Source organism: Pongo pygmaeus, chromosome 4, assembly GCF_028885625.2.
Source record: "Pongo pygmaeus isolate AG05252 chromosome 4, NHGRI_mPonPyg2-v2.0_pri, whole genome shotgun sequence".
Taxonomy (NCBI): domain Eukaryota; kingdom Metazoa; phylum Chordata; class Mammalia; order Primates; family Hominidae; genus Pongo; species Pongo pygmaeus.
In genome coordinates, this window is record NC_072377.2 from 129,335,288 (window position 1) to 129,348,073 (window position 12,786).

Below are 12,786 nucleotides of genomic sequence, written 5' to 3' on the forward strand. Positions count from 1 at the left end.
AGCCACCGCGCCCGGCCTGATTGTTACTTTCTGATGGATTACTTTTGTAATATTGGAAATTTCATGTATGTAGAGGTCCATAACATTTTTGGCCTGTTTCCATTTGTAAATAAGATTTGCAATCTGACCATTCAAGCCGTGCAAATTCTGTATAATAATGATTTTAATTTAATGCCCAGATTCTTCATTGCTTTGGGAATACTGTTCTTGCTAAATGAAAGGTCATTATACCATTACATATATATTATTCCCGTTTCCTATTGTAGCTGATTCTCTCCTTGTGTATATTGTCTTAGGAAAGAAACACTTGCAAGCAGGAAGTAAGCAATTATTTCTTTTAAACTGTGACAGGTTTTGTAGATTTAATTGTTAAAATTTCAGATAATGGTATTTCTTTTAAGGTTTGGTGTTTTATTTTTGCATTTAAAAATAAAAATAAGACAATTAGGCTAAATTTATAAAAGGAAAAAATGTGATATCTTGGTTTCTCAAATCTCTTTTGCTAGAAATTATTTTTAACAGAGACATTTGGAGAAAGAGCTCTTCCCAAATATAAAACTAAAATATGAACTGTTGACATTTCCTCCACTCCTCCTCCTCCATTTTCTACGGAAATATCATTTATAGGCTGCTGGAAGCAGTCACAGTGTTTTCAATAGTAGGAATGATTAAAACACACTTATTGCCTTGGTCTGCTTTATCTCTAAACTGATAAGATTTCTGAAAGCTATTTAACTGTCATGTGAATCATTAACTTCATTATGTTTACGGAGAATATGTTATCTCCCCTGCTTCTTGGGGACATGGATCCTTCATCAGCGACCTGGATGGTGCTGAGTGTGATGCAGGTAATGTACCTGCACAATTTATTAGTGGCCGGTAAGAGTTTCAAATCAGGATGTTGATTGTAGTGTTGTTGTTCACTTAATGAACTTCCATGCACTGCTTCCTGAAAACCCTTTTTTGGTTTCTGTTGGCCTCCATATGGCATTCTGATGAGCTTACACTTCTCCTTAAGTGCTTCTGTATCAGAAAACAAGAGCAAAGCTGAAACAAAGTGAGTCATCTGGTTTTGTCTTTGCTTTCACTGCATGAGATAATGTGGAGGTGTTAATTACAAGACTTCACTGAGTCTTGACTAATAACAGTGTGCAAACAAATGTATGTCAGGCTCAGCCACAGAAAAGCTTCTACTAATAAGGTAAAACTAGCAATTAGAGCTGACAATGAAGTAATACTTTCCGTTGAATATTCATTAATGACGTTCTTGTTTGGGAGAAGGGAGGCTTCTGATTGTTCAGATGGAAACCTAGAATAGGTCATTTCTTTTAAATGAATTAAACACTGTGTGGTGAGCCAGCGTACTGGATTAATTCCCTTTTGTACTAATGCACTGACCCTTTGCTTCAATGGCAGAGCCTGGATGGCCACTAAGATTCTTCCATCTGTGACCTTGGCTTAATAGGGACAAATTGAATTCCCACAAAGAGAAAAATGATAGTGACCATAGAACATCACTAACAATGTGCTGGAAATACTACATGTTTTATTGAAATTCTTCACTGCAGCTCCTAGGGTTGTAAGAATAAAGAGTGTGATCACCTCACGTAACCTAACTCATATCACTTAGTCTACTGTTCTCTTTCCACTGCCCTCCCTTTCCTTTCCTTCTCTTCCCTTTCCCTTCCATTCCCTTCTTTTTTTTTCTTTCAGAAAGCAGTTTGACATACATGGTATAATATGAAATACATTTGGTCTGTGTCCCTGGTTTCTGCCTAGAGCTCCTAACCCCCCTGGCATTTCCTGATAGGAGTATCTTTCGTTGTTCATAATAAGCCCCTTTGATACTTCCTGAGTTTATGCTAATGATTACTTAGGGTAGGGCCCCTAGATGGCCTCAGGATGGGGCCAGATACCAGAAAGACCAGGTGATTAGAGGATTAGGGGTTTGGAACTTTCAGCCATACTCATGTATCTATGTATCTCTGGGAAGGAGAGGGCTTTGAGGTCAAGTTCTATAAAAACTCTTGAACAACACGATTTGATGAACTTCCAGGTTGCTAAACACGTGGAGGTGTTCATGGAAGCTCCATGATGCTTCCCCCATACCTCGTCCTATGTATCTCTTCATCTGGCATTTCATCTGTATCCATTATAATAGCCTTTATAATAAACCAGCAAACATAAGTGTTTCCCTGAGTTCTGTGAGCCATCCTAGCAAATTCATTGAACCCAAGCAAGGGGTTGTGGCTATAGCCAGTTGGTCAGAACTATGAGTGGCCTGGACTTCTGATTGGCATCTGACGTTGGGGGCAGTCTTGTGGGACTGATCCCTTAACCTGTGGGATGTAACATTGTCTCCAGTTAGATAGTGTCGGAATTGACTTGAATTATAGAACTTCCAGTTGGTGTCCAGTGGAGAACTGCTTGGTGTGGGGAAAAATCCTCACATATCCAGTCACAGAAGAGTTCTGTGTTGAATGTGTTAAAGTGTACCCCCAGCTGACAGACAAAATGGACTCCCTATAGCTAACTGAGGTGCTCAAAATTAAAACAGAATCAAGCGGCCATTGTTGGGTGAGGGTCACATACTCTGTGTTCTTAGAAAGATGTTGTGAAAGTGTCATAGGACCTCCTTTTCTACAATCAAAACAAACCAGTTACTGTTGTCCTGTATTCCATGCCAAGATAAACTGTGGCTAGAACCCTCCCCTCCCCAACCTCCCATAGCTAGAAATATCTGACAGAGACTTCTCCTTTGGGGCTTGGAAACCACACCATCAGGGCTTGACTATTTTGACCAGTCAGAACTGAACAAGTTTGAATCCTTCATTTGCATAAAATAGACCTCATTGAGAACCAGGGTGAGAACTTTCCCTGTCGAAGCTGGACCTTCCCTTTGATCTTTGGAGAGCACACTCTCACTTGTACTGAAGGCTGTACCTCCCCAATATGCAGATTATTGTTATAGAAGATACAGCTTACCCTTTTCTTCCAAAGATCTCATGATCCTTTGTTAACAAGTGTGAGGTTAGAGTAAGGAAAAATGGTTTGTGTTTTTTATTTTACAATGTTTCTTTGAGCACACAAGAGCCTCTGCTTTCAGACCAAAAAGAAGCCTTCCAGACAAGGGAACGTTAGGCATCTGTGGCTCTTTCAGACGTGACATTATTTCTGAAACGTGATCACAAACAAGTTATACTATCTGAATAATGTATGTCGTTTTAGCGTGTCAGTGAAGATGCCAAATGAGAGATTCTACTGATAAACGCATTTCATTTAGGTGGTCTTTAATCGCTCTGTATGTATGTGGCGAAATATAAAGGAAATGTATTTTTTGGATGGGGCCAATACAAAATCTTCCATCAGAATAAATCCTCAAAATGTCTGAATTTTAGAATGGATCATGACCTATGTGAAATAAAACAATTTTCTGTTACACTCTCTTGACAGCCAAAATCCTGATTTGGTGGAAGTGGCCCTGTGCCCAGATTAAAAAGCCACAGTCTCAGACTTCTTTGTAGTCAGAGATGGGCACATAACACACATCTGGCCAATAGCATATAAAAGTAGGTTACTTAGAGCTAGTAGAAATAGGACAGAAGCAGCTATAGGTGCACATTTTGCTCTTGTGTGTTCTCCTGTAGTCGCTGGAACCAATTGGCAATGGATCATGAGAGAAAGGTGACGATAATCAGCAAGTTAGCAGTGATGGTCCTCTGGGGCTGTCTTTATGTAAGTCGCCCACCCCCTACTCCAACACACACACACACACACACACACACATTGTTCAAGCCACTAATTTTCAGGTCTGTGTTTTGCACAGCCAAATGTAATTTCTAACCGAAACAGAATATGGTATCACAGCTGATGAGAACTGTGGGAAGAGGTTCTTCAAGTAATGGAATATAAAATGTCTCATTTCCATAATGGAAGAGGTGGAATAGTGAAGGCAGTTATTGCAGGCAGGCAGGTAAAAGAATGTGATCATATTAAATGGGGCCAAACATTTTTGTAGACTCTAGGAAAACCGTGCACTGACTCACACACAGAATGCTGGCATTTGCCGGACTTTCTTGTTGCTTTTAATAAAGCCCTCAGACAGAGAGTACCTTATTCAAGAGACACACAGTATACAAAACAGATATGGAATAAAATATATTACTGAGATAGGTACTTTTGCTCAAGTCCTGCAATCTAAGTTGTTCGAGAATTCCGAAAGTTGGAGCCTTTTATTTGCTGGGATATATGTTTGATCATTGGAAAAGCAACCCAAAATACCATGTATAGGAAAATAGAAGCTTATTCTCTCTTAGTAATAGTCTAGGTATAAGCAGGTCAGGCCTGGTATATGGCTTCATGTTGGCTTTCTATCTTACTGCTTCTCAGTCTCCAAAGTATTGTCCTTATCTTAAAGATCCCAGATGGCTCTAAACCATAGGAAGGGAAAGAGGGAAAGAAAGGACACATCTTTCCCTCTATAGGCATAATCTCAAAGTTGCACACATTATTTCTGCAGACATCTCTTTAGACATAATTTAGTAATAGGACCATCCCTTACTATAAAGTTTTTTATCGGGGCTCCTATATTCTCAGCTAAAAATCACGAATTCTATTTCTGTGGAAGATGGGAAGAACTGAAATTGGCTCCTTTGGTGTTGAAAAGCCAACAGTTCTTCTACCCCAAATGGAAACTGAAACGGGAAAAGTTCCCTTGTCCCCCTCACACAGCAGGCGATGGGGAAGTGGCTCGCTTCCTCAGTGCCCCACTGCTTAAACCTCTAGGGAAGCATACAGATGGGCAGGCTGTGGGGCTCCAACCCCACGGCAGTGTCTAGGGCTGGTTTTTTACAGCTCAAGCCCCAGTGGGCGTGTGTTACACGGTGCTCTTTTAGTTCAGCCGTCCGTAGGTGGCTGTGTTAGCTCAATTAGACTCCTGCCTTATCGGAAGGACGGAGGACTTTCTGTATCCCAGGGTTCTTGCCTTGGTATACCGCAAGAATCAGATCATGTGGGCTTGGAGAATGAGTGCAAGGTTTGATTGAGTGGAAGTGTAGCTCTCAGCAGATGAGGGAGCCAGAGGGAGATGGTTTTCCCCTGGAGTCAGGCCGCTAAGCAGCCTGGGCTCTCCAACTGTCCCGGCCAAACTGTGTGTCATTCTGCTAGTCAGTGGCCTGCCAACATGCCGGTGCCTGTCGGTGCGTTCCTCTAGACATCCAGCCGCCCGCATGTTCCTCCACTGATGTGCTTCTCTCGACGTCCAACCGCCTGTGTGTCTGCCTGCTAGGGTCTTGGGGGTTTTTACAGGCATTTCCAGGGAAATGCAACATTTGGGCAGGAAAACAAAAATGCCTGTCCTCACCTTGATCCGTGGGTACAGGCCTGGCGGTGGAGCCCTAGCCAGGGACCATGCCCTCCTCTACCCAGCACTTCCTTCCCCCATTCTGTATCATTTAAAGGGATCATGCCCTTCCCTTCCCAGCACTTCCTTTCTGTATCAAAACCATTATAAGTTTAGGACCATACCATCCTTTCTTTTTCTGTTCTAAAACAAACAAACAAACGGGCTTAAAAAGCTCTGTGTACTGTTCTTGTTTCCTTTGGCTTTATATTCAAAAATTATAATGAAACTTTAATAAGATCACAATACATGATATTTGTATTTTGTGTTTCCATTTGGGGAAAAAAGTGATAGTGTTGGAATGTTCTTTGGCAATTCCAATGAAGAAAAACAGCAACACCTAAAACATCTTTCGAAGAAATCGAAGACAGTGGAAATGTCTCAAGGTTTAGTTCTAATCAGCATCTAAAATTGTTGTTCCTTGAGCACAAACTGAGCTGAGACCTTGCACTCTGAGACATTGCATTTTTTCTTGAATGAGATGGATTAATAATTCTCTACTCAATGAGTGAAAATTAGGTTTGTCAAACAGCATAATTGTTCTTAAATATAATTCATAGGTAATTGTTAAAGAATAATTTACTCTTACTGGACTGGATGTTAATTATATTCCTCGACTTGTAGAAGCATCCTATTAAATAGTGGGAAAACCTTTCTAAAACCTACATTTTGAGGAAAATAGGTAATAATCCATTTTAGAAACCACACATTGGACAAATCAGTTGATTGAAACATTATGTAAGCAAATATGTCTCTACAAGTATGTCCACTGAGGCATTATTTACAGTTCCAAAAACTTTCAAGCAACTTAAATATCCATCAAAAGAGGAACGGTTAAATACAATACCGTATAGTTATCAAAAAATACAATGTTACCCTCAAAATAAAACAGATCTGCAGAGTAGAACTGAAGGAGATAGAGACATGAAAAGCCCATAAAAGTATTCAATGAATCCAGGAGCTGGTTTTTTGAAAAGATTAACAAAATAGATAGACTGCAAGCCAGACTAATAAAGAAGAAAAGAGAGAAGAATCAAACACAATAAAAAATGATAAAGGGGATATCACCACTGATCCCACAGAAATACAAACTACCATCAGAGAATACTATAAACACTTCTATGCAAATAAACTAGAAAATCTAGAAGAAATGGATAAATTCCTGGACACATACCCCCCTCCCAAGACTAAACCAGGAAGAAGCTGAATCCCTGAATAGACCAGTAACATTTTCTGAAACTGAGGCAGTAATTAATAGCTGACCAACCAGAAAAAGCCCAGGACCAGATGGATTCACAGCCTAATTCTACCAGAGGTAAAAAGAGGAGCTAGTGCCATTCCTTCTGAAACTATTCCAAACAGTAGAAAAAGAGGGACTCCTCCCTAACTCATTTTATGAGGCCAGCATCATCCTGATACCAAAACCTGGCAGAGACACAACAAAAGAAAATTTCAGGCCAATATCCCTGATGAACATCGATGCAAAAATCCTCAATAAAATACTGGCAAACCGAATCCAGCAGCACATCAAAAAGCTTATCCACCACGATCAAGTCAGCTTCATCTCTGGGATGCAAGACTGGTTCAACATACACAAGTCAATAAATGTAATCCATCACATAAACAGAACCAAAGACAAAAACCACCTGATTATCTCAATAGATGCAGAAAAGGCCTCTGATAAAATTCAACACCGCTTCATACTAAAAACTCTCAATAAACTAGGTATTGATGGAACATATTTCAAAATAATAAGAGCTATTTATGGCAAACAAACAGCCAATATCATACTGAATGGGCAAAAGCTGGACGCATTCCCTTTGAAAACTGGCACAAGACAGGGATGCCCTCTCTCACCGCTCCTATTCAACATAGCGTTGGAAGTTCTGGCCAAGGCAATCAGGCAAGAAAAAGAAATAAAGGGTATTCCGCTAGGAAGAGGGGTAGCCAAATTGTCTGTGTTTGCAGATGACATGGTTGTATATTTAGAAAACCCCATTGTCTCAGCCCCAAATACCCTTCAGCTGTTAAGCAATTTCAGCAGTCTCAGGATACAAAATCAATGTTCAAAAATCACAAGCATTCCTATATACCAATAACAGACCAACAGAGAGCCAAATCATGAGTGAACTCCATTCACAATTGCTACAAAAAGAATAAAATACCTAGGAATACAACTTATAAGGGATGTGAAGGACCTCTTCAAGAAGAACTACAAACCACTGCTCGAGGAAACAACAGAGGACACAAACAAATGGAAAAACATTCCATGCTCATGGATAGGAAGAATCAATAATGTGAACATAGCCATATTGCCCAAAGTAATTTATATATTCAGTCCTATTCCCATCATGCTACCATTGACTTTTTCACAGAATTAAAAAAAATACTTTAAATTTCATATGGAACCAAAAAAGAGCCCGTGTAGCCAAGACAATCCTAAGCAAAAAGAACAAAGCTGGAGGCATCACGCTACCTGACTTCAAGCTATACTCCAAGGCTACAGTAACCAAAATAGCATGGTGCTGGTACCAAAACAGACATAGACGAATGGAACAGAACAGAGACCTTAGAAATAACGCCACACATCTATAACCATCTCATCTTTGACAGACCTGACAAAAACAAGGAATGGGGAAAGGATTCCCTGTTTAACAAATGGTGTTGGGAAAACTGGCTAGCCATATGCAGAAAACTGAAACTGGACCACTTGCTTACACCTTATACAAAAATTAACCCAAGATGGATTAGAGACTTAAACGTAAGACCCAAAACCATAAAAATCCTAAAAGAAGACATAGGCAATACCATTCAGGACATAGGCATGGACAAAGACTTCATGACTAAAACACCAGAAGCAGTGGCAACAAAAGCCAAAATTGACAAATGAGATCTAATTAAAGAGCTTCTGCACAGCAAAAGAAACTATCATCAGAGTGAACAGGCAACCTACAAAATGGGAAAAATTTTTTGCAATCTGTCCATCTGACAAAGGGCGCTAATATCCAGAATCTACAAAGAACTTAAACAAATTTACAAGAAAAAAACAACCCCATCAAAAAGTGGATGAAGGATATGAACAGACACTTCTCAAAAGAAGACATTTATGCGGCCAACAAACATACGAAAAAAATCTCATCATCACTGGTCATTAGAGAAATGCAAATCAAAACCACAATGAGATACCATCGCATGCCATTAAAAAGTCAGGAAACAACAGATGCTGGCAAGATGTGGAGAAATAGGAACTCTTTTACACTGTTGGTGGGAGTGTAAATTAGTTCAACCATTGTAAAAGACAGTGTGGTAATTTCTCAAGGATCTAGAACCAGAAATATCATTTGACCCAGTAATCCCATTACTGGGTTTATACCCAAAAGATTATAAATTATTCTACTCTAGAGACACATCCACATATATGTTTATTGCAGCATTGTTCACAATAGCAAAGACTTGGAACCAACCCAAATGCCCACCAGTGATAGACTGGATAAAGAAAATGTGACATCAAGGAATACTATGCAGCTGTAAGAAAGGATGAGTTCATGTCCTTTGCAGGGACATGGTTGAAGCTGGAAACCATCATTCTCAGCAAACTAACACAGGAACAGAAAACCAAACACCACATGTTCTCACTCGTAAGTGGGAGTTGAACAATGAGAACACACGGGCACAGGGAGGGGAACATCACACATGGGGGCCTGTCTGCTAGTGGGGGGCTAGAGGAGGGACAGCATTAGGTAGGAGAAATACCTAATGTAGATGACGGGTTGATGGGTGCAGCAAACCATCATGACACGTGTATACCTATGAAACAAACCAGCACATTCTGCACATATATCCCAGAACTTAAAGCATAATTAAAAAAAAAAGAAAAGAAAACATCTATATGGAAAAATCTACAAGATACAACTTTGTTTTAAAAAATTATAAAACAGTATGTTAAGTTTAAGTTCCTTTGTGTAAAATAAAACAGAAATCATAGATATAATTGCATGCAATCATATGTATATGATATATGGAAGTTTCTGGAAAGATAAAGTGACAGTCTCCAACTTAGAATGGTTTGACAGCCATTGCTAGATGATTTTGCCCAATTATAAGCGAATGTAATTGTTCTAAGCACATTTAAGGTAGGTTAGGCTCAGCTATGATGCATTAAATACATTTTTAGGTCAGCCACGGTGGCTCATACCTGTAATCTCAGCACTTTGGGAGGCCAAGGCGGATGAATCACTTGAGGCCAGAAGTGACATCAGCCTGGCCAATATGGTGAAACCCCATCTCTACTAATACAAAAATTAGCCGGGCGTGGTGGTGTGCGCCTGTAATCCCAGCTACTCTCAGGAGGCTGAGGCAGGAGAATCGCTTGAACCAGGGAGGCTGAGGTTGCAGTGAGCAGAGATTGTGCCGCTGCTCCCCGGCCTGGGCCACAGAGTGAGACTGCGTCTCAAAAAAAAAAAAAAAAGCGTTTTTGACTTACGATATTTTCAGTTATGGGTTTATATTTTCAGATATGGGTTTATCAGGATGTACCCTTATCATAAGTCAAGGAGCATCTGTACAAGAAACTATTAATAATGCTTACAACCAGATAGTGGGATTGGTTGTACTGGTATGAAGAATGAAGGACTCTTCTTACCTTTTACTGTATGACCTTATGTACTCTTTAGACTTTTAATCTTTTTTTTTTTTTTGAGACGGAGTCTCACCGTGTCACTCAGGCTGGAGTGCAGTGGCGTGATCTTGGCTCACTGCAACCTCCTCCTCCCAGGTTCAAGCAGTTCTCGCGCCTCAGCCTCCTGAATAGCTGGGACCACAGGTGCCCGCCACCATGCTCGGCTAATTTTTGTATTTTTAGTAGAGATGGGGTTTCACCATGTTGGCCAGGCTGGTCTCAGACCCCTGACCTCAAGTGATTCACCTGCTTCTCCCTCCCAAAGTGGTGGGATTACAGGCGTGAGCCACCGCGCCTGGCCTAGACTTTTAATCTTAGATTTGCTCTAGTTTTCAATAGAAAAAAACTAATGAAAATCTATAAAAACAACTGTGCTCCAATGTATGTTGTCTTTAAATACTGTTATTGTGCAGGGAGTAAATAGCATAAGGAATTACTGAAGTAGGGACTACTTTGAATCCTGCTTCTTTTTGCTTTTTATTGACTAAGAGTCTGCTGTAGGACAAAACACTGTATTTGCATATGTGCTTAGATAACATTATGACTTGAGACTGATTTGTTTAATTGATACTGTTGTCCTGGAAGCACAGCCATTGCAAAAGGGCACCATGCTATCTCTTAGTAATGCATTTAACGTCTCACAAATTATTTTCCTTTCTTCTAAATTTTACTTGCAGAAAGAATTTGGGCTTAGTGAAATGCGTCCTACTCAGCAGTTTTGGAACACATGGAGAAAAACAAGAAGTGCTTTTTCTCTTAAGCCAAATCTAATACTATTCCTTATAATGGTGCAGCCTTGGCCGGAACCTGCCAAAGAAGAAATCATCAGTAATTCCCTTATCTGTAAGGTGAAGAGCATATTAAGGGACCTGATATTCATTTTGACAACCCAGAAACTTTTTTTCAAAAAATTCTCATTTTATCAAAGGAGAAGTACCCAAAAACCAGAGTTCAAATTTGAAATGAGTAAGTGGTAAATACCATTTCTGCTAATTTTATGAAAGGAAGTATATTCCTCTTATGAGAGCATGTGGCTGGAATCTGAAGAAGCATGAATTTGAATCTGCTGTATAAAATCAAGAAAGCCCAACTTACCTAGCCTCTGTATGCTTTAGAGCCTCATAGGGCACAACAGAGAAGTGTTTATTTCACGAGAGGTTACATAATAGCCACACTTCTCATTCTGGTAGAAAAACAGTTACCGGCATCTACCATGTTGTAGGCCTACTGGAGGAAGGGAAAAGACAGAAAACCTACTGTCTGAGATTTTATAGTCTAGCAGTGGGGGAGACAGCACTTTTGCTGTGGAAATAATTCTTAATCAAAAAGTTTTATGTCCATAGAATACCACATTATTCATTTGAGTCCTTCAGAAATTGAGAGCTGGTTGTGTTATATAAAGACCCTCCATGCTAATGTGGTAAATGATTTTAAAGATCTAATTTGCAAACAGAAGAACAAGAATTGCTGAATAATAATGGCACTTACCATTGATGAAAAACTCACTCTGAGTTTCTTACTTTACAGATATCTTCTCTAAACTTCATATGGACCCTGCACAAATGGAATTATTATTTTCATTTTGCAGAGGGAGAAACTGAGGCTGTATAAAGTTAGTGACTGAGTCAGGAATCAGACCTGTGTCTGCCAGACCCCAAGCACAAGTCCTTTGAAGCTCTGAGCTATAAGGCTTTGTAATCCTGATGAAGGGAAATGGAGAGGGGGTGAAGAAAATCTTTAAATTCTTTTTTTTTCCTCTGCAACACTTTAAAAAGAGACAGGACAAAAGAAGAATGCATGTTCTATATGCACATTTCTTTGCAGCCCTCTGACGAAGTACCTCAAAAGCTAAGCTCCCATCAATCCTGGAGAGATGGAATCGGCAGAGCATAGTGGCAGAATGAATGGTTTAAAAGGAACAGCAGTGACCAAAGAACTTTTTATGCAGAGAAACCCCAAATCTGGGGCAAAGCCCTCCTGTTCATTTTATCTCACACAAGGTAGGTAGTGCTGCCTGTCAAGGTAATGCATTACTACACTATTTGGAAAAACTACATTTCTAATTAGATGAGCAAATAAATGTTCATTTCAATTTATTAATATAGCTGTAGGCCTTGTTACAATTTATCTCCCGGTTTTGAGACCAATCCATCTCGAGCTGGGAATCATTGTGGTGAAGTAACGGGTTTTAATAATGGATACAGGCGGTGAATTATTCAGGCAGAAGGGAGCAAGCCTTGATGCCTTCGCTCACTTCTTTAATTAACTGTGAGATGCTGACGAGTCTGGGCTGTCTCGAGGCTTTCTAAGTTTGTCTGCATCAGAACTGTGAATTTTTCTTGGGCCATGGATATGTTGTGCTTTCAGGTCTATGCATAGCCAAGAAGTGACACCAGCTATCATATTCTCATTTTGTCTTCTTATATTCTGAATTCTGTGTCTGCTTAAATATTATTTTCCTGCAACTTCTTGAGCAACGAACATTTTTCTTGACAAATTAACATCTTTGCTCTACTGCACTTTTGGATAAGACTTCAACACATGAAAATCCAAAATATTTCAATTCTCATAAGTTTGGGAACTAATCAATAAACCACAAACCCAGTTCTAGTCACTTCAGTCCATTTAGCTTGGTTTAAAGCCATTTATTTTCATGGCTTAGAAATAAATGAGCTGCTAGAAAAGAATTTTTCATCTCCATTTGACA